Source organism: Dipodomys merriami, unplaced genomic scaffold (assembly GCF_024711535.1).
Source record: "Dipodomys merriami isolate MVZ:Mamm:240054 unplaced genomic scaffold, mDipMer1.0.p SCAF_151, whole genome shotgun sequence".
Taxonomy (NCBI): domain Eukaryota; kingdom Metazoa; phylum Chordata; class Mammalia; order Rodentia; family Heteromyidae; genus Dipodomys; species Dipodomys merriami.
The window spans coordinates 1964844-1990595 of record NW_027202838.1 but is presented as its reverse complement, the minus strand read 5'-3'; the positions used below and the strand labels follow the sequence as shown (position 1 = coordinate 1990595).

General features: G+C 45.2%; 1 protein-coding gene across 1 annotated transcript in view; it reads right to left on the bottom strand.

The window, feature by feature from the left end:
* Positions 1–24229, bottom strand: part of Glra1 (glycine receptor alpha 1) — a 62217-nt gene extending 37988 nt beyond the window's left edge. Inside the window, exons 1-3 of the mRNA XM_070022624.1 lie at positions 24223–24229; positions 11558–11569; positions 8858–8864 (exon numbers count right to left, since the gene is read on the bottom strand). The gene's annotated coding sequence lies outside the window, so the exon portion shown is untranslated. The remainder of the gene's footprint in view (positions 1–8857; positions 8865–11557; positions 11570–24222) is intronic.
* Between the last annotated feature and the right edge of the window lie 1523 nt (positions 24230–25752).

Here is a 25752-nt window from a genome sequence, read left to right as displayed (position 1 = left end):
TCTTTCTCTGCCAGCCACCCAGATGTTTGCAAACAGCTGGCCAGCCATAGCATCTCTCAGCTGGCATCTTCACTAGGACCAGTCCATGGCTCATCCACAGCTCCCACCGACTCTGCTGCTCCTCCCGCTCTGCCCCTCTCCTAATAAGGCCTGGGCTAGGAGTGTTCTCTTCCCGAGTCCCCAGGGCAGTTCATGATTTCCTCAGAACCTCCCGTCTCATTTGCTCTTTGCCCAATGTGCCATTTGATTCACTTTTAATTTCTTCTGAACATTATCTTTAAGTAGTTGTACCGAGGAGGTGCCATTGGACAAAGCGGTTGATGAATACAGGGCGCCTTGATCCATGCCACACCCCTTTCAACCTTCTCACCCACCCCTCCTCCCCACCCCACCCTTCCCTCCCTTTTCTTAATTTTGTAGGATATATATACGTATATATGATTTTTCGGGCTATGTCACAAAGCAGTTTGTGTCTACAATGCATCTAGATCTGGGTCAGCCCTTCAACATCTTCACCCCACCCCCTTTTCCGTGCACCCCTTCCCTTATTTTTCCCCAATTCTGCATTCTTGCCTGCATTCTCCTCTCCTCACCCCTTCATTCTTGTACCTCTCTCTCCCCTGGGGTCCTTCCCATTACCCCACCCCACGCAAGTACTCGTACTCCTGGTATTTGTTTTGTTGGGCTTCGACTTTGTCATTCTGAAGAATTACATATGGCATTTAATACTGTAAAGGGATTGTCCACAGATCTTGGGAGATCTCAGAAAAGTATCTGCATTCATGTCACCTGGTCAGGAACGCACTGAAAACCCTGGTATGAAGCCAGCTCAGAGAGGTGAAGACTTTAGCCTCAGCACACACAGCAGTATTAAGGAGCAAGGGATGGGAACCAGAATTTCAAGCAGAGACTCATGTAAATAGCACAATGTATGTAAATGATGAAGAGTATAAATCCTTATGATAGTTGCTATCATAATGATATGTATATATATATACACATATGTATGTATGTATATATATATATATATATATATATATATATATATATATATATATATTTGTCAGTCGTGGGGCTTGAACTCAGGGCCTGGGAGCTGTACCTGAGCTCTTTTGCTCAAGGCGAGTGCTCTACCACTTTGAGCCACAGCACCACTTCTGGTTTTCTGGTGGTTTATTGGAGATAAGAGTCTCATGGAATTTCCTGCCCAAGCTAGCTTTGAACCATGATCCTCAGCTCTCAGCCTCCTGAGTAGATAGGATTACAGGCACGAGCCACCAGTGTCTGGCTCAAGGCTCTCTTTTGTTTAATTTTTGTTTTTTTCTTTTCTTTGGTTGTGGGTCTTGAACTCTGGACCTGGGAGCTGTCCCTGAGTTCTTCAGCTCAAGGCTAGTGCTCTACCACTTGAGCCACGGCGCCACTTCTAGTTTTCTGGTGGTTAAGTGGAGATAAGAGTCTCATGGACTTTTCCTGCCCGGGCTGGCTTTGAACTGGGATCCTTAGATTTCAACCTCCTGAGGAGCCAGGATTACAGCCATGAGCCACTGTTGCCTGGCTAGTTTAACTTTTTGATTTCTTTTACAATACTGGCAACCAAACCCCAGGGTCTTGTACTTGCTGGGCAAGTGTTCTACCACTTGAGTCATGCCCTACCCCACCCCAGAATCCTGTAATTGTGATGCACTACTAGTTGTGAGTTCTTGCCATTATTTCCTGAGCAATTGGGGTCTTATTCCTCCAGAAATTCACTCCCCATAACCCTGGCTTGTAGTTAAACTCACCCTAGTTTTGAAGGACATTGTATTTCATTACTTGCAAATGGCAAATGAATGAAACTTGCTCTAATAAGATAATAAGATAATCACAAGAGTACAAGGAGAACAACATCAAAAGAGAAGCGTTTAAAAGGCTGAGTATTCTGTGTGGGGCCTTTCTATGGCTCAGGCCTCCTTTAAAGATCTCCACTATTTAAAGACACTAAGAGACATATTAACACCGGACTCAGGTGTTCCTTGAGATGGAGAGACTGAAAGAACATTGATTTAATAATAATTCAATGTATTCTATTCTGTTTTTGGTAGAGGATGGCAGGCAGTACTGGGGGGGGGCTTGAACTCAAGTCCTCCTGGTTGCTAGGCAACCACTCATCTCTTGAACCACACCCCCGGTCTTGGCTGTTGAGCATTCAATAGCTTTTCTCAGAGACCTCATTCAAAAGTTACCTAATTGTTTTGTTTTGTTTTTAACCTCCCCAATACAATAGCTCAGTTTTAAGGCCAAAATAGCCATTTCCCTCTGCCTGATAATCCTTGTACATTTCCGGCCTATATTTAGACAGTACAATTTGCACAGAATTATTTTAAGCCTTTCCCCCCCACACCTCTAGTCAATCTGGACTCTGGGTGCCTGTGGCATGGTGGGGGTGGACTCAGGGGGGTGACCAGAGTCCTCAAGAGTCACATGACCAGAGTCTTGTGTCCACGAACGTTTGGGAATGGATCCCCGAGTCTGCGATTTCACATGTTTTATTTTGAGGCCGTGAGCTCCTGGACAGAAAGCAATGGAGAATGAGTTTGAGAACAGAAACACTCCCCGTCATTAGGATTTCCTGGTCTTAGAAAAGTATTTGGAACCGAGGCAAATTGTTTTTAGGGCTTAGGGACTGTAACGGGATGAGATTTGGGTTTAGACAGACTGGATTGTGTAGTAATTTTCAGAGGAGAGTCACGTCTTCGGTGGATGGGGGCAGATGACTTTGACTGGTGGAATGATGGGCATGGATCATCTTCCTGGTCAGTGGATGGATCATGGGAAAAGCCTTTAGTGAGTCCGTCAGAGGTGACTTCCAATGGTGGAGGCCAGGAAGAGTCCAGGGTTAGAGGTCAAAGGAGAAGCTCAAAGCTGGGTGCCCGTGGCTCAGGCCTGTCATCCTAGCTACTCAGGAGGCTGAGATCTGAGGATCACAGTTCAAAGCCAGCCCGGGCAGGAAAACTTGTGAGAATCTTATCTCCAATAAACCACTAGAAAACTGGAAGTGGTGCTGTGGCTCAAGCGGTAGAGTACTCTCCTTGAGCTGAAGACCTGAGGGACAGCGCCCAGGCCCAGAGTTCAAGCCCCATGACCGACCAAAACTAATAAATAAATAAATAAATGGAAAGGCTCAGGCAGAATTGTTGAGGGAAATGAGGATAGCAATCTTGATGAGTCACATCTTCTCTAAAATGGGTAGATTAAGAGAATTGGTGCCTGTGTGTGTGTGTGTGTGTGTGTGTGTGTGTGTGTGTGTGTGTGTGTGTGTGTGTGCTGGGACTTGAACTCAGGGCATGAGCACTGTCCCTGAGCTCTGATTTGCTCAAGGCGATACTCTACCACTTGAGCCACACCCCGTGGACTACTTCTGACCTTTCTGATGGTTCATTGGAGGTTAAGAGTCTCATGGACTTTCCTGCTCAGGCCGGCTTTGAACCTTGATCTTCAGATCTCAACCCCCTGAGTAGCTAGAATTATAGGCATGAGCCACTGGTGCCTGGCTGGATTTTCTCCCCCCTACTCTCTCTTAAATATATTTTTATTATCTTTAAGTAGTTACACAAAGGACTTACCACAGAACCAATCATTTTAGAAATACAATGCATCTTCATTGATGTTATCAATGATGTCAGAATTCTCCCCCATCCCCTTCAGTTTTCTTAATTTTAAGAACACCCATTGGCTATTATGACTGCGTTCTCTTCATTCATCTACCCTTCTCTCCTTTTGGACAACTCCCCGCCCACCCCCCCACATCTTGCATACACTAATTTCCTGGTATTCAGCAGTGTGAGTTTTTCTAAGGAATTACACCATTTGGATTCTCCCTTGCAAACACCATACTGAGGTTAACACCTTTGTATACACTTGTGTATAACCCGCAATGTATTTACTTGTACATTTATAAATTAGATCTAGCTTCCACATATGAAAAAAGACATGCATCTTTTGTCTCTCTGAGTCTGAGAGACATTTAACATGAATTTTTTCATTTAACATGAATTTTTTTTCCAGGTCTAACCATTTCTTTGCAAACCATGTAATATCATTCTTTCCAGATTAGGAAAATCTCTTTAAGTGTCTGCCAGTCCTGAACTGGCCTTATGCTCTTGTTTGGCTTTTGTGTTTTTTTTTTTTTTTGCTCAAAGCTGATGCTCTACCAGTTGAGCCAACAGCTCCACGTCTGGCTTTTTCTTGCCTGGGCTGGTTTTAAACACCGATCTTCATATCTCAGCATCCCAAGTAGCTAGGATGACAGGCATGACTCTTTGGAACCATGCTTTTTTGAGTTTGTAATAGTTCCTGTTTTCTTACCCATCTAGTTCTGCATTTGTATTTACTCCTTAGGAAGAATGTGAATATATGTGTCTTGATTTTCCTTCTTCCGGCCTCAAGCTTTCTCTCCAACAAAACCCAACCTTGTTCTCCAAGGATTTGTTGAAGAAAGGCCAGATGGACGCCCAGATTCTCATTCTCTCATTACAATATCAATGGGAAATAGGAATTCAATATGGGGCCATCAGTGTGAATTTCAAATGAGCCAGGGTTGGCAGGGGAAAAGAAAAGAGTGGGAGAAATGAATCGAGTTTTTTCCTCTTTGTTACCCCAAGATCCACTCTAGATTAGCAGGGAGGGGGTCAGGGGGAGTTCTTCATCCCCCAACAACTCCAACTGGGTACAGGTCTGAAGGAGAGACAGAAGGACAAGATGAAGGGCAGGAGAGAGGAGTGAGAGGCTGGGAAGGTGGCTCAGTGGTAGAGTGCTTGCCTAGCATGCATGAAGCCCTGGGTTTGATTCCTCAGTGCCACATACACAGAAAAAGCCAGACCTGGCACTCTGTGGCTCAAGTGGTAGAGTGCTAGCCTTGAGCAAAAGAAGCTCAAGGATAATGCCCAGGCCCTGAGTTCAAGCCCCAGGATGAGAGAGAGAGGAGGGAGAGAGAGAGAAAGAGAGAGAGGGAGGGGAAGAGAGAGAGGGAGGGAGAGAGAGCTCCAAGACATAGACTTGCAGGGCTGGAGGGGGGGGAGGGAGGGAGACCAGGAAAGGGCTCTACCAGGGAGGTCAGGTGTGCGTGGGGGGTTATGGGTAGAATGACTTTTGCAGACAGCATCCGTAAAGTCCAGATGTAGACAGAAATTGGAAAGGTAAAAATTGAGAGTGTCTAGAGGAGAGAGAGGGAAAAGAAAGGAGAGAAGAGAGAGGAAGAGAGAGCCAATCAACAATCAAGAAAGGTAGGATGGAACAATTGAGGACATATGATTGGATTTCCTAAGATGTGATCCCAGTCTATGTCCTTATGATGGTCCAGAAAGATAGGAAAGACAGTAACAACTCTGTGTGTGTGTGTGTGTGTGTGTGTGTGTGTGTGTGTGTGTGTGTACTAGTTTGAACTCAGGGCCTGAGCATAATTCTTTTTTTTTTTTTTTTGGTCGGCCGTGGGGCTTGAACTCTGGGCCTGGGCGCTGTCCCTCAGCTCTTCAGCTCAAGGCGAGTGCTCTACCACTTGAGCTACAGTGCCACTTCCGGTTTTCTGGTGGTTTTTATTGGAGATAGGAGTCTCACGGTCTCTCTTGCCCGGGCTGGCTTTGAACCGCGATCCTCAGATCTCAGCCTCCTGAGTAGCTAGGATTACAGGCGTGAGCCACCAGCGCCCGGCTGAGCATAATTCTTTAATTATTTTTTCTTTTTTCTTTTATTTCCCAGTCCTGGGACTTGAACTCAGGGCCTGGGCACTGTTCTTGATCTTCTTTTGCTCAAAAGGCTAGCTCTCTGCCACTTGAGCCACAGCTCCACTTCTGGCTTTTTCTGTATATGTGGTACTGAGGAATCGAACCCAGGGCTTTATGCATGCTAGGCAAGCACTCTACCACTAAGCCACCTTCCCAGCCCTCCTAAGGTTTTGCACTCAAGGCTGATGTTCTGTCACTTGAGTTACAGCTCCACTTCTGGCTTTTTTTTTTCCTCTGCTGGTTCATTGGAGATGAATCTCATGAACTTTCCTGCCTGGGCTGGCTTTGAATCACGATCCTCAGATCTCAGCTTCCTGAGTGGCTCCACAGCTCTCTTGCTCTAGCCTCCTCTGTTCTGTAAGACGAATGCAGCATCTACTATCTACCTAAGGCTTGGGGGAGGTGGATGCAGAGAAATCTATCACTGCCTACTAGAGGAAACCCTGCAGGAGGACAGGGCCATGTCTGTCTCCTACCTGACACCTGGCAGCAGTCGGCAGCTGCCCGGGGGAATGGCCTTCATCCTCTAATTGTTTATTGTTCAATGGACAGAACCGATTAGGCACCTGGGTCATCACAGTAAGAGACTGCCAGCTGCTTAGGTGCTATAATTGGACCCCTATAGTGGTTCAGAGGAGGAAGACAAGATTTGAGAGGTGCCAGGGACCGGTCAGACAAGACGTCTGAGTTTTGTTCATTTTTAGAAAACAACACCACCACCAGCATTTACCGTAACCTAAGTTGTGAGCCGAGTACCAGTCGCTCAAGCCTATAATCCGAGCTACTCAGGAGGCTGAGATCGGAGGGTGGTGATTCCATGCCAGCTGGGGCAGACAAATCTGAGAGGCTCTTAGCTCTAGTGAGGTAGCAAAAAGCTGCAAGCAGAGGTGTGGTTCAAGTGGTAGAGCACCAGCCTTGAGTGGAAAAAGTTAAGGGATGGTGTCCTGATTTCAAGACCTAGTATGGGCACACACACACACACACACTCCAAATTGTGTACTTATAAAGGGGTTTTCTGTTTTCTGGGCTACAAGGAGGAAGATGGGGGCCAAGTCAGGCTGGGGTTCTGGGCGTTAGGGGCTGAATCCAATTTCCTGTTCTTGGTTCTGACCCCAGAGGCCAGGAAGTTGTTTTTGAGCACAGAGCTGTGTTAGCTAACCCTCAGCTTCGGTTGAGTTGCATCTGGCTGACATCTGGCCGCACCCCCCCCCCCAACCCTTCAACCGTCCACCAGCTGTGCCTTTCTGATTCTGATTGCAGTAAGGGGCTTAGGCTGGCGGGGTGGGGGTGGGGGTGGCACCTGACATTTTATTACTCGCACTTCATGATCTGCTAAGCACCCTGGGGAGCAGAATGTCACAGTGGCCAGGCCCTGAGCCCCAGTTTTCTCAGGAACAAGCTACCCTTCTCCCATCCTGTTCCTCAGCCCCACATCTGCCTGCTGGGAGGAACCTTCATCTGGGTAAAAAGCACATGTGTGTGTGTTTGTGTGTGTGTGTGTGTGTGTGTGTGTGTGTGTGCTGGTCCCTGAGGTTTGAACTCAGGGCCTGGGTGCTGTCCCTTACCTTATTTTGCTCAAGCTAGCATTCTACCTTTGAAGCCGTATCTTTACTTCTGGCTTTTTGGGTGGTGTGTTTCATGGACTCTTCTGCCCGGGCTGGCTTTGAACCGTGATCCTCAGATCTCAGCCTCCTGAGGAGCTAGGATTATAAGCAGGAGCCACCAACGCCAAGCCTGTCTACTCCATTTTTCATGGAAAACACTGGAAGCATCATGTCTCCTCTATGCCTTGATAAGTCCAGCTCCAGCATTCCACACTGAGCTGGTTTAATTATGCCAATGTTTTCTTTTCTTTGTTTCTTCTTAGTTCCTTCCTCCCGACCCCTATGCCCATGTGTCAAGGCTAGACTCATGGAAATCCTTGTTCTTTTCCGATTCAAGGCCAAATTATAGCTCTGTCCTCTTGCTTTTGCTCAGAATCAGGGCAGTCAAGGTCACGTATAGACATGACTTTGAAAGCATAATTTTCACAAGCTTCTTTCCAGGCTATTAGTAAGCACAGAAGCATGGAACTCCGGGTATGGTCAAGGCTCAATAGCAGTTTGTTAAATGGAAAATATATACCTGCTATTCCAGAGGGAGATTTGTTTAGCTGTGTAGGATTTGGCTTCAGTGTTCTGTTTTGGCTAAACTAAAACCAAGTAAAAAACAACCCTTAAATAGTGGCCCAGGAACCCTTAGTAAACCTCCATAAAAAATAGTTAAAGTTTTCTGGAAAATTCCAGGGCTGGTAATTAGAGGGAGATGCCAGTCTGTCCTATCTCTCTCTCTCTCTCTCTCTCTCTCTCTCTCTCTCTCTCTCTCTGTTCTATTCTTTTCTTTTTTTATTTTACCAGTCCTGGGGCTTGAACTCACAGCCTGGGTGCTGTCTTTGAGCTTTGTTGCTCATGCTTAGTGCTCTACCACTTGAACCATAGCTCCATGCCTATGTTTTTTTTGCTAGTTCATTGGAGATGAGAATCTCATGGACTTTTCTGCCTGGGCTGACTTTGAACCTGGGTCTGAGGTGATCTCAGCCTTCTGAGTAGCTGGGGTTTACAGGCATGAGACACAAGAACCTAGCCACACTCTCTTTTTTGGTTTCTGGACCATTCAGGGAACTTCCCACAGAATGACTTGGGAAATTGGCCTTGTTCAAGCCTGGCATCTGTGAATAGTTCACCTATTCTTTTTTTTTTTTTTTTTTGGGTCCGGTCGTGGGGCCTGAACTCTGGGCCTGAGCACTGTCCCTCAGCTCTTCAGCTCAAGGCTAGCGCTCTACCACTTGAGCCACAGCGCCACTTCCGGCTTTTTGCTTTTTGCTTATGTGGTGCTGAGGAATCGAACCCAGGGCCTCAGGCATGCAAGGCAAGCGCTGTACCACTGAGCCACCTTCCCAGCCCCAGTTCACCTATTCTTATCCCCTCACATAGCTAGTCATATTTCTATCCCATCCATCTTACTGGGCCGTCCTGCTCAGTATGTGTCACTTGGGGGAAAATGTTCCCACGTCTCTGCCCTTTGGTGGCATTCTGTATTCTGGTCCAATTGTGAAAGACCTGCAGACTTCCATGCATCTCATGCCTGTAATCCTCAGGAGGCTGAGATCTGAAGATCCTAGTTTGAAGACAGCCCAGGCAGGAAAAGTCCATGAGACTCTTTTCTCCAATGAACCACCAAAAAGCTGGTAGATGGAGGTATGACTCAAGTGGTAGAGCACCAGTCTTGAGAGGAAAAACCTAGTAAATGTGTGAAACCCTGAGTTCAAGCCCCTGGACCAGCACACAGGCAGACATGCGTGTGTACACACACACACTCACACACACACAAAGTGCACATGGACAATGGTGGCCTGTGCTCATCCAGAAGTTTCCTCATGCACTAGAATCATCGTTAGTATGCACTGCACAGGTCGGGTATGAAAACAAATGGGTCTCATTACCTTCCATGCAGCTTTCTTTTGAATCAGATAAATCTCACTAGAGAAATGCTTTTTTTTTTTTTTTGCAGGGAATGGAGCTGGGGGTTTCTGGACAAGGAATTTTAGGGGGGGGAAATGCAGAAGACTACATTGCTCCAACAGGAGTTGGTTATTTGAGGCTGCAGAGGGAAGGAAGTATAAATATGGAGGGGAAATAATAATGGTCTCAGAACAGGTGAAGACATAATGTAAGGTAATGACGGTAATGGCTACTGTTAGCTAAGTCTTCTGTATGACTTGGATGCTTTCTACTGCTACCATATTTCATCTCCTTAACAATCCCATGACGTTGGCAAATGTTGCCCCCACTTTACAGATGGAGAAGCCAATGTATTCATTTTCAGACACTGAGCAAAGATCTTCCTCTGTGTGTGTGTGTGTGTGTGTGTGTGTGTGTGTGTGTGTGTGTGTGTGTGTGTGTGTGTGTGTGTGTGTGTGTGTGTGTGTGTGTGTGTGGTGCTGGTACTGGGGCTTGAACTCAAGGACTTACATTCTTGTTTAGCTTTTTTACTCAAGGCTGACACTCTACCATTTGAGCCACACCTCCACTTCTAGTTAATTGGAGACAAAAATCTGTTGGATTTGTCTTCCCAGGCTAGCTTCAAACTTTGATCTTCAGATCTCAGCCTCCTGAGTAGCTGGGATTACAAGCATGAACTAACCATTGGGCTTTCTTGACTATTAAATCATCTCTATCAAAATCTCTCAGAAGCCTGCTTGCCTTTTATTTTGCTCTTTTCTATCCTAATTTACTCAACTTAAAAAAAAACAAACAAACCAAAAACAACCAACTTCTTGCTTTACCAGCTGCCATTCGTCTGTGGTTTAATGCAAAAGTGCTTTACCAAGGCTCATTTCAACTCAGCCCGGGGCAGCAGAACTCTGTGCAATTGATCTCCAATTCATTAGCAAAACAGCCAGAGGTGGCTCAAACTGTAGAATGTCCAGCCTTGAGTGCAAAAAGCTCAGGGACAGCACCTAGGCCCTGAGTTCAAGCTCTAGTAATCACACACACACACACACACACACACACACACACACACACACACACACACACACACACACACACACACACACACACACAATGATTTTAAAGACGAAACCAATCCTTCCTAGTCTCTGAGGAAGAAAGGATCTTAACTTGTAGAAAGAGCAGTTAGGCTTAAAACTTGCAACAGCCTTTAATAAGCCTAGCCCTGAATTGGAAGGTTTCACTGAAGTGGGTATTTGTATGTAAATACAGAACTACAGCAATGGCCAAAGCTCTAATACGCTGCGCTAAAGAGTCCTTTCTGCCGTCTCCTGGGTTCTTCAAGGCACGATCAAGGCTGCAGCTATGCAATTAAACTCTGCAATTCCTTGGTCTCACTCAGCACGTTCCATAGTCTTCAGGGGGACAGGATGAACAGAAGATCTGTAGTTTGAGAGCCTGCTTGTCTTAAACATCAATTAAAAAGATATTTGTGGGGCTGGGAAGGTGGCTCAGTGGTAGAGCGCTTGCCTTGCATGCATGAGGCCCTGGGCTCGATTCCTCAGCACCACATAAGCAGAAAAACCTGGAAGGGTGCTGTGCCTTAAGTGGTAGAGCACTAGCCTTGAGCTGAAGAGCTGAGGGACAGTGCCCAGGCCCAGAGTTCAGGCCCTCCACAACCAAGAAAAAAAAAGATATTTGTGCCAGGTGCCGGTGACTCATGCCTATAAGCCTAGCTACTCAGGAAGCTGAGATCTGAGGATCTTGGTTCAAAGCCAGCCCAGGCAGGAAAGTCCATGAGACTCTTATCTCCCATAAACCACCAGAAAACTAGAAGTGGCGCTGTGGCTCAAGTGGTAGAGCACTAGTCTTGAGCTGAAGAGCTCAAGAGTTCAGGCGTCATGACTGACAAATAAAAAGATATTCATAGGAGCCAGGCAAAAAAGCTGGTGGCTCATGCCTGTCACCCTAGCTATTTGATCTGCGGATTGCGGTTCGATGCCAGCCTGGGCAGATAAGTCTGTGGAACTTTTATCTCCAATTAACAATTGAAATGCCAGAAGTGGAGCCTGTGAGCCTGGCTCAAGTGGTAGAGTACCAGCCTTGAGAAAAAAAGCTTAGGGACAGCACCCAGGCCCTAAGTTCAGGCTCTAGTACTGGTGTGTGTGCATGTACCCCCCTCCCCACAGTTAATTTACAGTGGTGCTAGTGCACGCAAATGCTCCATATAACTTTAATAATTTAACTCAAGAATGTTAGCTGGTCAAGGCTCTGTGATGGAGGAGGAAGATCAAAACTTCTAGAGACTTACAGTGGACTCTGGGAGGACATTCACTCTTTCACCTGAACTACCACTAGCACCAGGTGATCCTTCTGCCAGGCCGTTAGTAATTTACCTGTTGAGCAGTAAATTAATGGCATTGCGTTGGCCTTTTGATCCATAGGATTGAGATGATCTGACCACATGAAGTGCCCGGTAGCGAACACCTGGAATCTTAGCCACTCAGCAGGCTGAGATCTGAGGATCGTGATTCGTGAAGCCACCCTAGGCAGAAAATTCCCCTTGAGACTCCAGTCTCCAATTAACCACTCAAAAGCCAGAAGTGGAGTTGTGGCTCAAAGTGGTAGCGTGCTAGCCTTGAGCAAATGAGCTCAGGGACAATGCCCAGGCCCTGAGTTCAAGCCCCATGACTGACAAAACAAACAAATGTTCTGCCTGAGGTCATTTCCTTCCTTGGAAGTACTTAGGTCTCCTAAATACTTTGGGTTAGGAGAAGAGGTAGGATACCATGATGAACTCAGTGTTGATGCCAACAATTATTAGCTGTGTGACCTTGGGAAAGTCACTTAACTTTGTGTGTGTGTGTGTGTGTGTGTGTGTGTGTGTGTGTGTGTGTGTGTGTGTGTGTGTGTGTGTGTGTGTGTGTGTGTGTACTGGGGCTTGAACTCAGGACCTTTTGCTTTGGCTTGTTTATTTATTTACTTTTTTGCTCAAGACTGCCACAGCTCCACTTCTGACTTTGTGCTGGTTAATGGGTGATAAGATTCTCACAGACTTTTCTGCCTGGGGTAGCTTTGAACCACAAGCCTCAGATCTCAGCCTCCTAAGTAGTTAGAATTACAGGCATGAGCCACTGGCACCTGGCTATTTAACTCTTGTGCATCCGTTTCCTTATCAATAAAACAAGTGTGCTATTGGTATTACTTCCCAGGATTGCTGAGATGCCGTAAATAAATACATTTTAAATGCCAAGTATTCTGCTAGGACCATAGAAACCTTTACACACTACAATAGCCCTTATTATAAAGATACAAATGCAAGCATCTTACTTGTAAGCCTCAGCTATTACTCGCTGAAATTTTAATTCAGCCTAGATTAAACTTGATGATTCTGAAGACCCTAAAACAATAATACAAGCTAAAGCCTGGCAGGGCTGGCAGAAACTACTTGCAGTGTGCTGTACTTCAAATCTCAGCTAATTTATTCTATGCAGTTGTAGGTCTTGCATTTTAAAAAGGGACATTAGTACCTGGAATGGATCCAGAAGAGCAACTGGGCTGGTAAACAAACTTGATATTGACCTACAAGGAATAATTAAGGACTGCGAGGCTACTAAGCTTATTGCAGACATAGACAGAAGCCAACTCTGATTTGCTGGCTTGTCGGAGGGAAAGAATGACCCAATTTCATAAAATTGTGGTCTTCAGCATTCTTTTTGTTTTTTTGCTTTGTTGTTGTTGTTTTTGTCAGTTGTGGGGCTTGAACTCTGGGCCTGGGCGCTGTCCCTCGGCTCTTCAGCTCAAGGCCAGCGCTCTACCACTTTGAGCCACAGTGCCACTTCCGATTTTCTAGTGGTTTATTGGGGATAAGAGTCCCCTGGACTTTCCTGCCCAGGTTGGCCTTGAACAGATCTCAGCCTTCTGAGTAGCTAGGATGACAGGCATGAGCCACCAGCGCCTGGCTCAGGTTTCTATTTTTATTTTAATTTATTTTCTTCTTTTCAAGGCGCCGAGCTCCATCTTTTGCAAATAACACACACATTTGCTTCTCCAAGGAGTTCCAGGAGATACAAATTTGTCTTCTGGTGGTGTAACTATGGCCACCCAAGTTAACCACATGGTGAAAACAACATGAATGAGAAGTTCATGGCAGAGAAGCCGCAGGAAAAGAATGAAACCTGATCTTTCTAATCAGGTAATCTGGGTATATTCTATAGCCCGATGGCTTGTTCCAAGTGGCCAGGGAAAACGAGGGCAGGGGATGTTGAAGACTCTGACTCTGATACATGTGAGGAAGGAACCTTTCAACTCCAGAACTCCCCCGTGATGGAAGAGACTGTCTTAAAGCAGGTAGAACATTGCTAGGCATTGCAAGAATTCAAGTAGAGCCTGAATATTCCTTAGCAGTAGCTCCAAGATGCACAGCTGAGGAATGAGCCAGGATTGTGACTCAACTGATGGCTGGTGTGTGTGTGTGTGTGTGTGTGTGTGTGTGTGTGTGTGTGTGTGTGTGTGTGTGTGTGTGTGTGTGCATGCGTGCAAATGCTGCTGAACTCACAGCCTCGCTCTCCCATGAGGCTTTATCTACTCAAAGCTAGTGCTCTACCATGTGAGTCACAACTCCATTCCAGCTTTTTGGCGGCTCATTGGAGATGAGAGTCCCACAGGGACTTTACTGCCTGGGCTGGCTTCAAATGATGATCCTCAAATCTCCAGCCTCCTGAATAGCTGGGATTATAGGTGTGAGCCACCAGCACCTGCCTGTATTATTATTATTATTATTATTATTATTATTATTATTATTGTCAGTCATGGGGCTTGAACTCTGGGCCTGGGTGCTATCCCTCTGCTCTTCAACTCAAGGCTAGTGTTCTACCACTTGAGCCACAGTGCCACTTCTGGTTTTCTAAGTGGTTTACTGGAGATAAGAGTCTCACGGACTTTCCTGCCCAGGCTGGCTTTGAACCACTATCCTCAGATCTCAGCCTCCTGAGTAGCTAGGATTACAGGCGTGAGCCACCGGGGCCCAGCAGTATTTTTATTTAGAGTGGTTCTTGTCCACAGAGCAGGGAATTTGGGAGTCTTGTTTGTCATTCTAACAAAAAGAAGTAATGAAGAACTCTGAACACAGCTCAAATAGATACTTGTTGGTAAGCAAACAAGGGTGATAGGATCTCAGCTGTGCTCTGCCGGCTGAATGGAGAACCATTTTCTGCTCAAATGTGCCGTCTCTTCTCCAGTTTGAAGTTAGACTTTAGGCACAACTAACTCAGTGTCATGAGCACTTGTGATATTTTCCATTTTCTACACATGATTGTGTCTGAGATGGGATGGCAGGGTGCAGAATTTTCCACACCCAAGTTGTTTGGACACTGTGCCCCAAATATTTATTTATATTTATTTTTGTGCCATCCTGGGGCTTGAACTCAGGGCCTGGGCACCGTACATAAGCTTTTAAACTTTTCGTTTTAGTAGTTTATTAGAGATAACAGTCTCACGGACTTTCCTGACTGGGCTGGCTTTGAACCACGATCCTCAGATCTCAGCCTCTTGAGTAGCTAGGATTACAGGCGTGAAATACCAGAGCCCAGCTTAATTTATTTACTTTTGCACTGATTTGAACTCAGAGCTTGGAGTTCTCCTTTGGCTTTTTTGCTCATGCTGGCGCTGTACCACTTGAGCTATGCCTTCAGCTCAGCTTTATTTTTGCTGATTAATTAGATGTGGAGTCTCAGACTTTTCTGCCTGGGTTAGCTTTAAACCTTGATCTTCTAGATCTCAGCCTTCTGAGTGGCTAGGATTATAGGCACAAACCATCAGTGTTCAAAGCAATCTTATTTTTAATTTGCTTTTTAATTTTATTTCTAACTTAATTAAAATTTTTTTTTATTGGTCATGGGGCTTAAACTCAGGGTTTGGGCAATGTCTCTGGACTTTTTTACTTACAGCTAGTACTGTACCACTTTGAGCCATACATCACTTCCGGTTGTTTGGTGGTTCCTTGGAGATAAGAGTCTCATGAACTTTCCTGCCCTGGCTGGCTTTGAACCACAATCCTCAGATCTCAGCCTCCTGAGTAGCTAGGATTAACAGGCATGAGCCACCGGAGCCTGGCTAAATTGGCTTTTTTAAATCTTCAGCATTATCAATATTACAATGAATTGCCAAATCTGGTACCTAGTAAAACAAAGTTTCGTGATGCCTCAGGAATAATTATCTCATACCTCTTCTCTTTTTCTACATACTACCAGTTGGACATTGACTGAATTTCTGACAATGTTGGCGGTAGATAAGATACTTCGAGTCTGGGTTAGGGAGCCATCTACCATGGCTTTGGACAAGAACATTTTCTTTTTTTTTTTTTGGTCCGGTCGTGGGGCCTGAACTCTGGGCCTGGGCGCTGTCCCTCAGCTCTTCAGCTCAAGGCTAGTGCTCTACCACTTGAGCCACAGCGCCACTTCCGGCTTTTTTCTTTTTGCTTATGTGGTGCTGAGGAATCGAACCCAGGGCCTCAGGCATGCAAGGCAAGCGCTCTACCACTGAGCCACCTTCCCAGCCAAAGAACATTTTCTTCCTCTAGTTTTTGTGCTCCCTGGAAACTTCTGAAAGTCATAGGCCTGGCATGAACACTTTCCATCCTGAACTCTCATTTTGGGTGACAAGGAAGAGTTTATGAAATTGTCTATCATAGGGGGAGGGTGTCAGTCATTCCTGGTGAGAAAATGTCCCACCCATTACATTTTTCTAAGACAACAACAACAACAACAAGAACAACAACAAGCCCACATGTGTGATAGGGACCTTCCATTTGCCAGTGGCGTTGTACTTCCAGTACATTCCATGCTTCCACTGGGAAGAGCTACAACCAGAAGCCCAGAAACTTCCACCAAACACACCTAATGCTATCAGCCTCAGGTTGGTGCCTGGCTCACCATCCTCTTTCTAATATATATATATTATATGTGTGTATGTATATGTAAATATACGTGCATATATACACATATATGTATGTGTATATGTATATGTATATGTGTATGTGTATATATGCACGTATATTTACATATACATACACACATACATACATGTGTATATATGCACGTATATTTACATATACATATACATATACACATACATACATGTGTATATATGCACGTATATTTACATATACATATACATATACACATACATATGTGTGTATATATGCACGTATATTTACATATACACACATATACAATATATATTTAGATATAAATATAATATTTAATATATAATATAATACAGAAATTTAGATAGAAATATAAATATAATCTACAGTATAATAAATAAATGTAGATATAAATATATATTATATAAATGTATATTAAAAACTGAGAACCAGATATAAAGTTCTCGGTTTTTAAAAATAGTATGTATTGTTCGAAAACATTTAAGCAGGAGCTGGGAAGGTGGCTTAGTGGTAGAGAGCTTGCCTTGCATGCCTGAGGCCCTGGGTTCGATTCCCCAGCACCACATAAGCAAAAAGAAAAAAGCTGGAAGTGGCGCTGTGGCTCAAGTGGTAGAGCACTAGCCTTGAGCTGAAGAGCTGAGGGACAGCGCCCAGGCCCAGAGTTCAGGCCCCACGACAGGACACCCCCCCAAAAAAAAAAACCACAAAAAAACGAAAACGTTTAAGCATCCTAGGAATATTTGATGCAAGAAGTAAAAATCCTCCAGAGTCTCATTGTCAAGAGCTAATAAGCCATGTTGGGTCCATTTCTGTAGCCTCTCACCTCTGCTGCACCTAAGAAACTGAAGTATATAAAAGCATAAACGTGGGATCCAACCATACAGACTGCTCAGTTGCTCACTTCTCCCGGCCTCATCCCGTGTAGTCATCCATCGTGGGTATTTTTGGCTTTTCTGCGTGGAATGAGGTCGCTTGGCTAGCCTCTCGCTGACCATGTGATGGGTGTTGGGGGAGTGACTCTTCCTTTTGGAGTTGTAGTCTCCTCACCTGTCAAAAGGCCCAGGCCTCGGCCACCTGCCCATCTCCCTGCCATTAGGGGGCCCAAGGTAGATAACTTGTTCTTAAATACATAAGCCCTGTAAGGGGCAAATGCCCAGAGAAGATCTTTTGCTTCAGCTCGTTTACTGCACTTGAACTTCTAGCTGCTCAATGTTTATTTGTTTCATCCCCCATCTAGGAGTAAAAACTGTGTGAGCCAGGGACCATGCTCCTCATGTTTGTCTGTGAATCTATCCTCAGAATACTTGCTAGTTGATAAAGTAGGCATTGATCTCTCTGTCTCTCAAATGATATAATGATATATCACATATACATAATGTATATGTAGGCATTGATATATATATAATGATATATCATATATGCAACATATTATACATAATTATATATAATATTATATGGAGTATAGATCTTTGATTATGTACATATGAAATCATACATTATATATACCTATGATCATATACAAATTATATACATTTAGCTACATGTGTATGTAATCATTGATGATATAATTGCTTATATATAAAATCATGTATAAACAAAATCACATATTAAGCTTATGTATACATATATATCTATATGGATGTATAGCTATATAATCTCTAGTTTTCATATGTATGTGTATATATATACATACACACACACATACATATATATTTAGCAGGTTGAGCAAATCAGTCTCTTCTGGACTTCCGATGGCTAGAAGGTCCATCAGGACAGAGCAGGGCATGGGTGGGCTGGGCTAAGCCTGGGTAGCTGTGTGCAGGAAAGTGCCCACTCAGTGTCCTTGTACCCAGTGTCATCTGCCGCTGTCTTTTTCCAAGCCATTCTGCTGTGCCTGTATTATTCAGAGAATTAGTCATTCTCTACGGCCTGGCTTAATTGTCCTGAGTTCTGTGAAATTGTCTCCAAATTTATATACTACCTTTACTTCTAGACAGGGTCATTCCATGTCCTTATTTATTTTTTTATCTATGCCAGTTCTAGAGCTTGCTCTCAAGGCCTGGGTCCTGTCTCTTAGCTTATTTTTGTTTTTTGGTCAGTTGTGGGACCAGAACTCTGGACCTGGGCGCTGTCCCTCAGCTCTTCAGTTCAAGGCTAGCGTTCTACCACTTGAGTCACAGTGCCACTTTTGATTTTCTTGTGGCTTATTGGTGATAAGAGTCTCATGGACTTTCCTGCCTGGGCTGGCTTTGAACTGTGATCCTCAGATCTCAGCCTCCTGAGTAACTAGGATTATAGGTGTGAGCCAATAGCACCTGGCCTCATTTCCGGCCTCATTTCTCCCTTTCTATCCTCATTTCTCCTCTTCTTCTTCCCACACTTTGCCTGCAAGTCACTAAATTTAACGATCTCCCTTAAGGTTTTCCTGCTTTCGATCATTGCCAGGCACCCTATGCAGTATCATTAATCCTTACGCACCTTTCTCTCATTAAAACCCATCTGTCCGAGATGGGTAATTACATACCCATTTCACAGGTGGGAAAACGGTGCCATTGGAATCTTAAAAGCAACTGCCCTCCCAGGCATAGGGCTAGAAATGGTATATCCAGATTGCTGCTATATGATTCCCAAGATAGGGGTTTTCAGCCACTGGCTTTTCCATGATCTGCTTCAAGTCTACCAGAGGCCATAACTATAGTCTTTACCTTATCCAAACTTACTTTGGGCACACACACACACACACACACACACACACACACACACACACACACACACACAAATGAGCTTCAGTTATGACTGAGCAGAGATGATGGAGAGAAATACCTTATTCTGATCTCTCAGCTAGCCAGTTTTTTTAATAAATATAATTTTGTGGTTATTCTTTTGTTTGTTTTATTTTTGTCAGTCCTGGGGGGCCTGAACTCTGGGCCTGGGCGCTGTCCCTCAGCTCTTCAGCTCAAGGCTAGTGCTCTACCACTTGAGCCACAGCACCACTTCCGGCTTTTTTCTTTTTGCTTATGTGGTGTTGAGGAATTGAACCCAGGGCCTCAGGCATGCAAGGCAAGCGCTCTACCACTGAGCCACCTTCCCAGCCCCTTTATTGTTATTCTTAAGGTGTGGTACTGAGGGGTTACCATTTCATAAGTCAGGAAATGAGTATATTTCTTTTTTTTTGTTGTTAAAGACAATGTCATACCTTCCTTTGCTTTCTCCCAGTTTCCCCCTCTCATCTCTGTCTACTATCTACATAGTTAATTTTCCACATCTTCTCTACAGAATATCAGCTGTCCAGATTTTTGTGTGTGTGTGTGTGGTTTTTTTCCCTGGTCTTTGGGCTTGAACGCTGGGCCTGGGTGCTATCCTTGAGCTTCTTTTTCTCAAGACTAGCTCTCCACCACCCAGTTGAGCCACAGTGCCACTTCCAGCTTTTTCTGAGTAGTTTATTGGAGATAAAAGTCTCATGGACCTTCCTGCCTGGGCTGGCTTCAAACTGAGATTTCCAGCCTTTTTCCTGAGCCTTCACACCTTAGTATTATTATTATTGTTATTGTTGTTACTCTTATTGTTATTATTTAGGAAGACAAAAACCTATTCAAGAATGCCTTTAAGTCCCTTTATCCTGGCTCCTGTAGATAATTGTTCTTTTCTAGTCCATGTTTCCAGTCACATTGAGAATAAAAACCACCTCCAATCAAGTTCCTGCGTGCTTCCCAAATAAAATCATTTTTAGAAAGTTTGCCTTATTCTTTTTTTTTGGGGGGGGGTCCGGTCGTGGGGCCCGAAATCTGGGCCTGGGCGCTGTCCCTCAGCTCTTCAGCTCAAGGCTAGTGCTCTACCACTTGAGCCACAGTGCTACTTCTGGCTTTTTCTTTTTGCTTATGTGGTGCTGAGGAATCGAACCCAGGGCCTCAGGCATGCAAGGCAAGTGCTCTACCACTGAGCCACCTTCCCAGCCCAAGTTTGCCTTATTCTATGGAGGAAGCACCCCTTCCTTTTTCCCCCTTGCAGGTCTGGGACTCTGCGTGTGTAGTGGTGGTGAGGGTGGCTCAGCTAATTTTGGGAGGCTCAGAGCCCAGACCATCCCGGGTAGGCTGCAGGTAGTGGCTCAGCCGCCATCTTGAATTGCTACTCTCACGGTGACTCATTGCTTGCAACAAAAAAAGGGGTCATGGTGAGACACAGCCGGGTTTTGGGGTGGCTTGATTGGAATCCTTCAGTGCTCAGGTTTCTGCAAAACCTAAGTTAGAGAAGGAGCAGAAGCAGGCATCTGGGGACAAGGTGATTTGACTCAACACACGCTGTGTCTAACACACAGGCCCCACTGATGTGGCACTACATGGGGGGAAATTAGACAAGTTTGAGCTCCAGGAAACACCGGGGGAGCTGGCCCCTGTGTTTGCATTTGCCTTCTACACGCATCATAAGATCCAGTAAGTTCTTAGCCTTGGAGAGGCTAATTAGGCCAGTCCAGCAGGACATCTAGAAGGAGCTGGGTCCAGTGGCACACACCTGTAATCCTGGCTACTCAAGAGGCTGAGATTTGAGGATCGTGGTTTGGAGGCAGCCCAAGGCAGAAGAGCCCATGAGACTCCATCAAACCAGCAAACACGTGAAGGGGTGGTTCAAGTGGTAGAGCACCAGCCTTGAGCAAAAAAGCCAAGAGAGAGTGAGAGGCCCAGAGTTCAAGCCTGGGTTCTGGTACACACACACACACACACACACACACACACACACACACACACACACACACACACACACACACACACACACACACCTACCTACCTACCTAGAAGGAGCATGAAATGTATGTACCCTTACTTTGAGCAAACTTTGTTAAGGGTAATGCCTACCTTTCTAAGATGATTTTTTGGAAGGTAAGGCCCTGATGCCCAAGGGGTGGGGGAGAAAGATGCAAGGAGGGTCTGTGGCAATCCAGGAGTACTTCACGGAGGAAGCAACATCAGCAAAGAGTACTGAGATGTGGATAGAATGGCTGGGATAGGAGGAGAGAACTGCGTTGCGGGAAACGCTTGTGTTCTTCCAGGAAAAGATTTGAAGTGGATTTTATTACCTATTAGCAAAAGTATGCTCCATTTTTCTTTTCTAATGGTTGTGGGGCTTGCACTAAGGGCCTGGGCTCTGTCCTGAGCTCTTTTTCCTTAAGGTTAACCAGCGCTCTAACCACTTTGAGCCACAGCTCCACTTCCGGGGTTCTGGTGGTTCATTGGAGAGAAGAGTCTCACAGACTTTCCTGCCTGGGCTGGCTTCGAACTGTGATCCTCACATTTCAGCCTCCTGAGTAGCTAGGATGACAGGCATGAGCCACCAGCACCTCAATTATTCTCCATTTTTCCCCCCTGTATTGGGATTTGAACCCAGAGTCTCATGTTTGCTAGGCAAGTGCTCTACCACTTAAGCCACAGCTCCAGTCCATTTTTAATTTTTTTCAAGTAAGGTCTTGTGTTTTTTTTTTTTCTTGTTTGTTTGTTTTTTGCCAAGGCCCACCCTTGGTCCTTGATCTTCTTATCTCTACCTTGCAAGTAGCTGGCATTACAGGTGCATGCCACAGAGCCCATCTTACTGATTCCGATGGAGTTCTCTTATAACTCTCCCTTCTATGCTTCTGAACTGGCCTCAAACTGTGATCCTCTCGATCTCTCCCTCTTGAGTAATTTATCTTGGTTTTCAGATGGACAACTGGACGTTCAGAAATGTGGAATTACAGCAAGGGAGCAACAGAGGCTGGGGAGGGGGAAAGGAGGTGGACTAAGACTAGCTAGAACCCAGAGCTAGTTCATGTGCCTTTCTTTACAGAAAGAAAGGGAGCAAGATTTCCAGATTTATATGTTGGGAAGATATTGCGGAACACCATAAGTACAGAGCAGGTCACATAGACAATGAAAACCCATTTTAAGGTTGCATTGGCTTAGGTACAGTGAAGGGGCTTTTGCAGTGGGCCTACAGCTGGCTAGCTAAGAGTCCAATGCCCTAGAAAAGCCTGATGTTTTCAAGAGAAAATAGCCTGGTTAGCCGGGTGCCGGTGGCTCACGCCTGTAATCTAGCTACTCAGGAGGCTGAGATCTGAGAATCGTGGTTCAAAGCCAGCCTGGGCAGGAAAGACCGTGAGACTCCTATCTCCAATAAACCACTAGAAAACCAGAAGTGGCGCTGTAGCTCAAGTGGTAGAGTGCTAGCCTTGAGCTAAAGAGCTGAGGGACAGTGCCCAGGCCCAGAGTTCAAGCCCCATGACCGACAAAAAAAAAAAAAAAAGAAAAAAGAAAATAGCCTGGTTGTCAGATGTGTATTATAAGGCTCTTCTGAGTTTTTTGTGAGTTAGCATCTATTCACTTTTATTCTATTTGTATTTGTATTTTTTGGGGGTGCTGGTCCTATGATTCGAACTCAGGTCCTGGGAGTTGTCCCTGAGCTTTTTGTGCTCAAAGTTAGTGCTCTATCACATGAGCGGGCTTTTTTTGGGGGGTAGTTAACTAGAGATAAGAGTCTCACAGGACTTTCCTGCTTGGCTGGGCTTCCCATTATGCTCCTCAAATCTCAGCCTCCTGAGTAGCTAAGATTATAGGCCTGAGTCACTGGTACCCTGCACATCTAGCTTTGAGACTGCAACCAGGCCCAGAGACCTCTTGCTTGTTACTGTTATGTTATCAACATCATCTGGAAGGATGAATGATCCAACTGTGAAGCGAGATATTCTGGGGAAGAAGATTTCTGTGTATTTTGGATCTTTCCTTATGTTGTTTACTACAAACAAATATATTTATGATGCAGAGAACAGAAGAGAGGACACTAACAATAACAGAAACGCAGCAGGTCTATTTCAAAAGTCAATATCAGATGATTTTATGTCTATTGTAATTTTTTCCCCCTTCCTTTCAGGCAACAGATCTGCTAGGAATGCACTGTGTGACGCGGCTGAGGTCTCGCGTGGTTGGATTAAGGCCATCCAGGTCACGTTTGGAGCCCTGCCCACCAAATGTGTGGAGAGGTGGCTCAATCCGTTTCTCTTCCCCAACCAACTTTCCCTGATAAATCAAGACTGGATCACAATCTGTTATCCTTGCTACTCAGGAGGCTAAGGTTTGAGGATCGCAGTTTGAAGCTGGCCAGGGCAGGAGAATCCATGAAATTCTTATCTCGAATGAACTACCCAAAAGCCCAAAGTAGAGTTGTGGCTCATGTAGTAAAGGGCCAGCCTTGAGAAAAAAAAATAAGAAAAAGCTCAGGGACAGCACCCAGGCCGTGAGTTCAAGCCCCAGAACAAACATGCACAAACACAAGAAAATCAGAGCTGGGTGCAATCTCTTGGCCTACAGTGGTTCTGAGGAGCCCATTGGGTCTGCTTTGAAAGCAGCCAGTGTCGAACAGATTGCTAGGTCATGTGGGAGGCGGGACTTCCTCTCTAGCCTCCCATGTAGACCTTAAAGGAAGACTCCTACAAATGGGGGAGAAGGGATTGGACTTTGAGGCTGGAAAGGTTGTTGGTCTGATTACCATGGATCAATATGTTTTAAAATTCTGTGCCTGAACCAAAGTTTTCACTGTCCTTCTTCTTCGTCCATTTTTTTTTGACTTGAGTTCAAGATCCAGTACTGACACACACACAAAAAGGAAATATAGAGCCAGATACAGGTGGCTTATACCTGTCATCCTAGCTACCCAAGAGGCTGAGCTCTGAGGATAACAGATAATGAATAAGATATAGACCACCTAACATGTAATACATATAATATGCAACATAGCATATAATATGTAATATATCTAAACAGAAGGGAGTCTGGAAGAGACTGGAACGTCATTTTCAAAAAGGATAGAGGATTTCAGGCATTAGTATTAGAGTTTTCCCAAGAAGAGGATATATACATATTTTGTACAATTGAAAACGAGAAAGCCAGGTGCTGGTGGCTCATACCTGTAATCTTAGCTATTCAGGAGGCTGAGATCTGAGGATGGCAGTTCAAAGCCAGCCCAGGCAGGAAAGTCCTTGAGACTCTTATCTCCAATGAACCACCCCAAAGCTAGAAGTAAAACTATGGTTCAAATGATAGACAACTAGCCTTGAGTGATTAAAAAATAAGTTAAGAGATGGAGCCCAGGCCCTGAGCTCAAGCTTTAGTATTGGTATGCATGCGTGCACCCAGACACAGAAAAAGAGATCAGAGTAAGAAATGCTTAGCTGGCTAAGAATAAAATTACCTATGTGGCTCAGTAGTAGAGTGCTTGCCTAGCATGCATGAAGCATGGGTTCGATTCTTCAGTCGCACATAAACAGAAAAAGCTGGAAGTGGCACTGTGGTTCAAGTACTAAAATATTAAGTCTTGAGCAAAAAAAGCTCAGGGACAGTGCCCCAAGACTGCTCTCCCCCCCCAAAAAAAAAGAAAAGAAAAAGAAAAAGAATGGTTCTGCTAACCCAGGGGTTTGATGGGAAATTCCTAGCTTTCTTCTCCTAAGCTTTCTCCACCTTGTAGCGGCATATTTGTACCAGCTCACAGGGTCTGAGGTTTGATGAAGAGGAATGCACACACACACACACACACACACACACACACACACACACACACACACACACACACACACAATTTATGTCAGAGAGCTGATCTAGGATCAGGGGGATTTCTTGCCAGTCCTGGGGCTTGAACTCAGGGCTAGTGCTCTATCACTTGAGCCACAGTTTCACTTCTGGCTTTTGTTTCTTTGTTTTCTCTTGTAGTTTATTGGCGATAAGAGTCTCATGGACTTTCCTGCCCAGGCTGGTTTCGAACCACAATCTTCAGATCTCATCTTCCTGAGTAGCTGGGATTATAGACGTGAGCCAAGAGCGCCTGGCTTGCAGATCTGTTTTGATTCCTGGCTTTCACCTTGGATTAACAACAGGGCTTCTTTTTTGGGGGGGAGAAGGGTCCGGTCCTGGGGCCTGAAATCTGGGCCTGGGCACTGTCCCTCAGCTCTTCAGCTCAAGGCTAGCGCTCTACCACTTGAGCCACAGCGCCACTTCCGGCTTTTTTCTTTTTGCTTATGTGGTGCCGAGGACTCGAACCCAGGGCCTCATGCATGCAAGGCAAGCGCTCTACCACTGAGCCACCTTCCCAGGCCACAACAGGGCTTCTTGTCATTGTGAAAAGGTCTGTCACTTTTTCTCTCTAAGCCTCAGTTTTCCCATGTCTACAATGGGGTTGGAATCTATGGTCTGGGGCCACTGAATCAGGGAGTTGTACGGGACCCTGGCTGTGGAAGACAACACACTGTGTAGTGTTGGGAAGAGCACTCTAACTCTAGATAGACAGTAGGAGTTCCTGGTGGCCTGGCTTTGTTCCTAAGACTTGGGGAAGGTTGAGATGAGAGCACCCAGCAATAAGCTCCAGGTGGGACACTGCTGCATTTTCTCAGTGCCTCCGTGCTGGGTGGAAGACAGACAAGACAAAACGAACAGAGAAGAAAGGACACGGTCCTAATGTCACACAGCAATGGAAGGGCGGTCTGTGGATGGAGCCTCCACAGCAGGCCTCCAGCCCTGCCAGATGGCAGAGAACACTCAGCAAG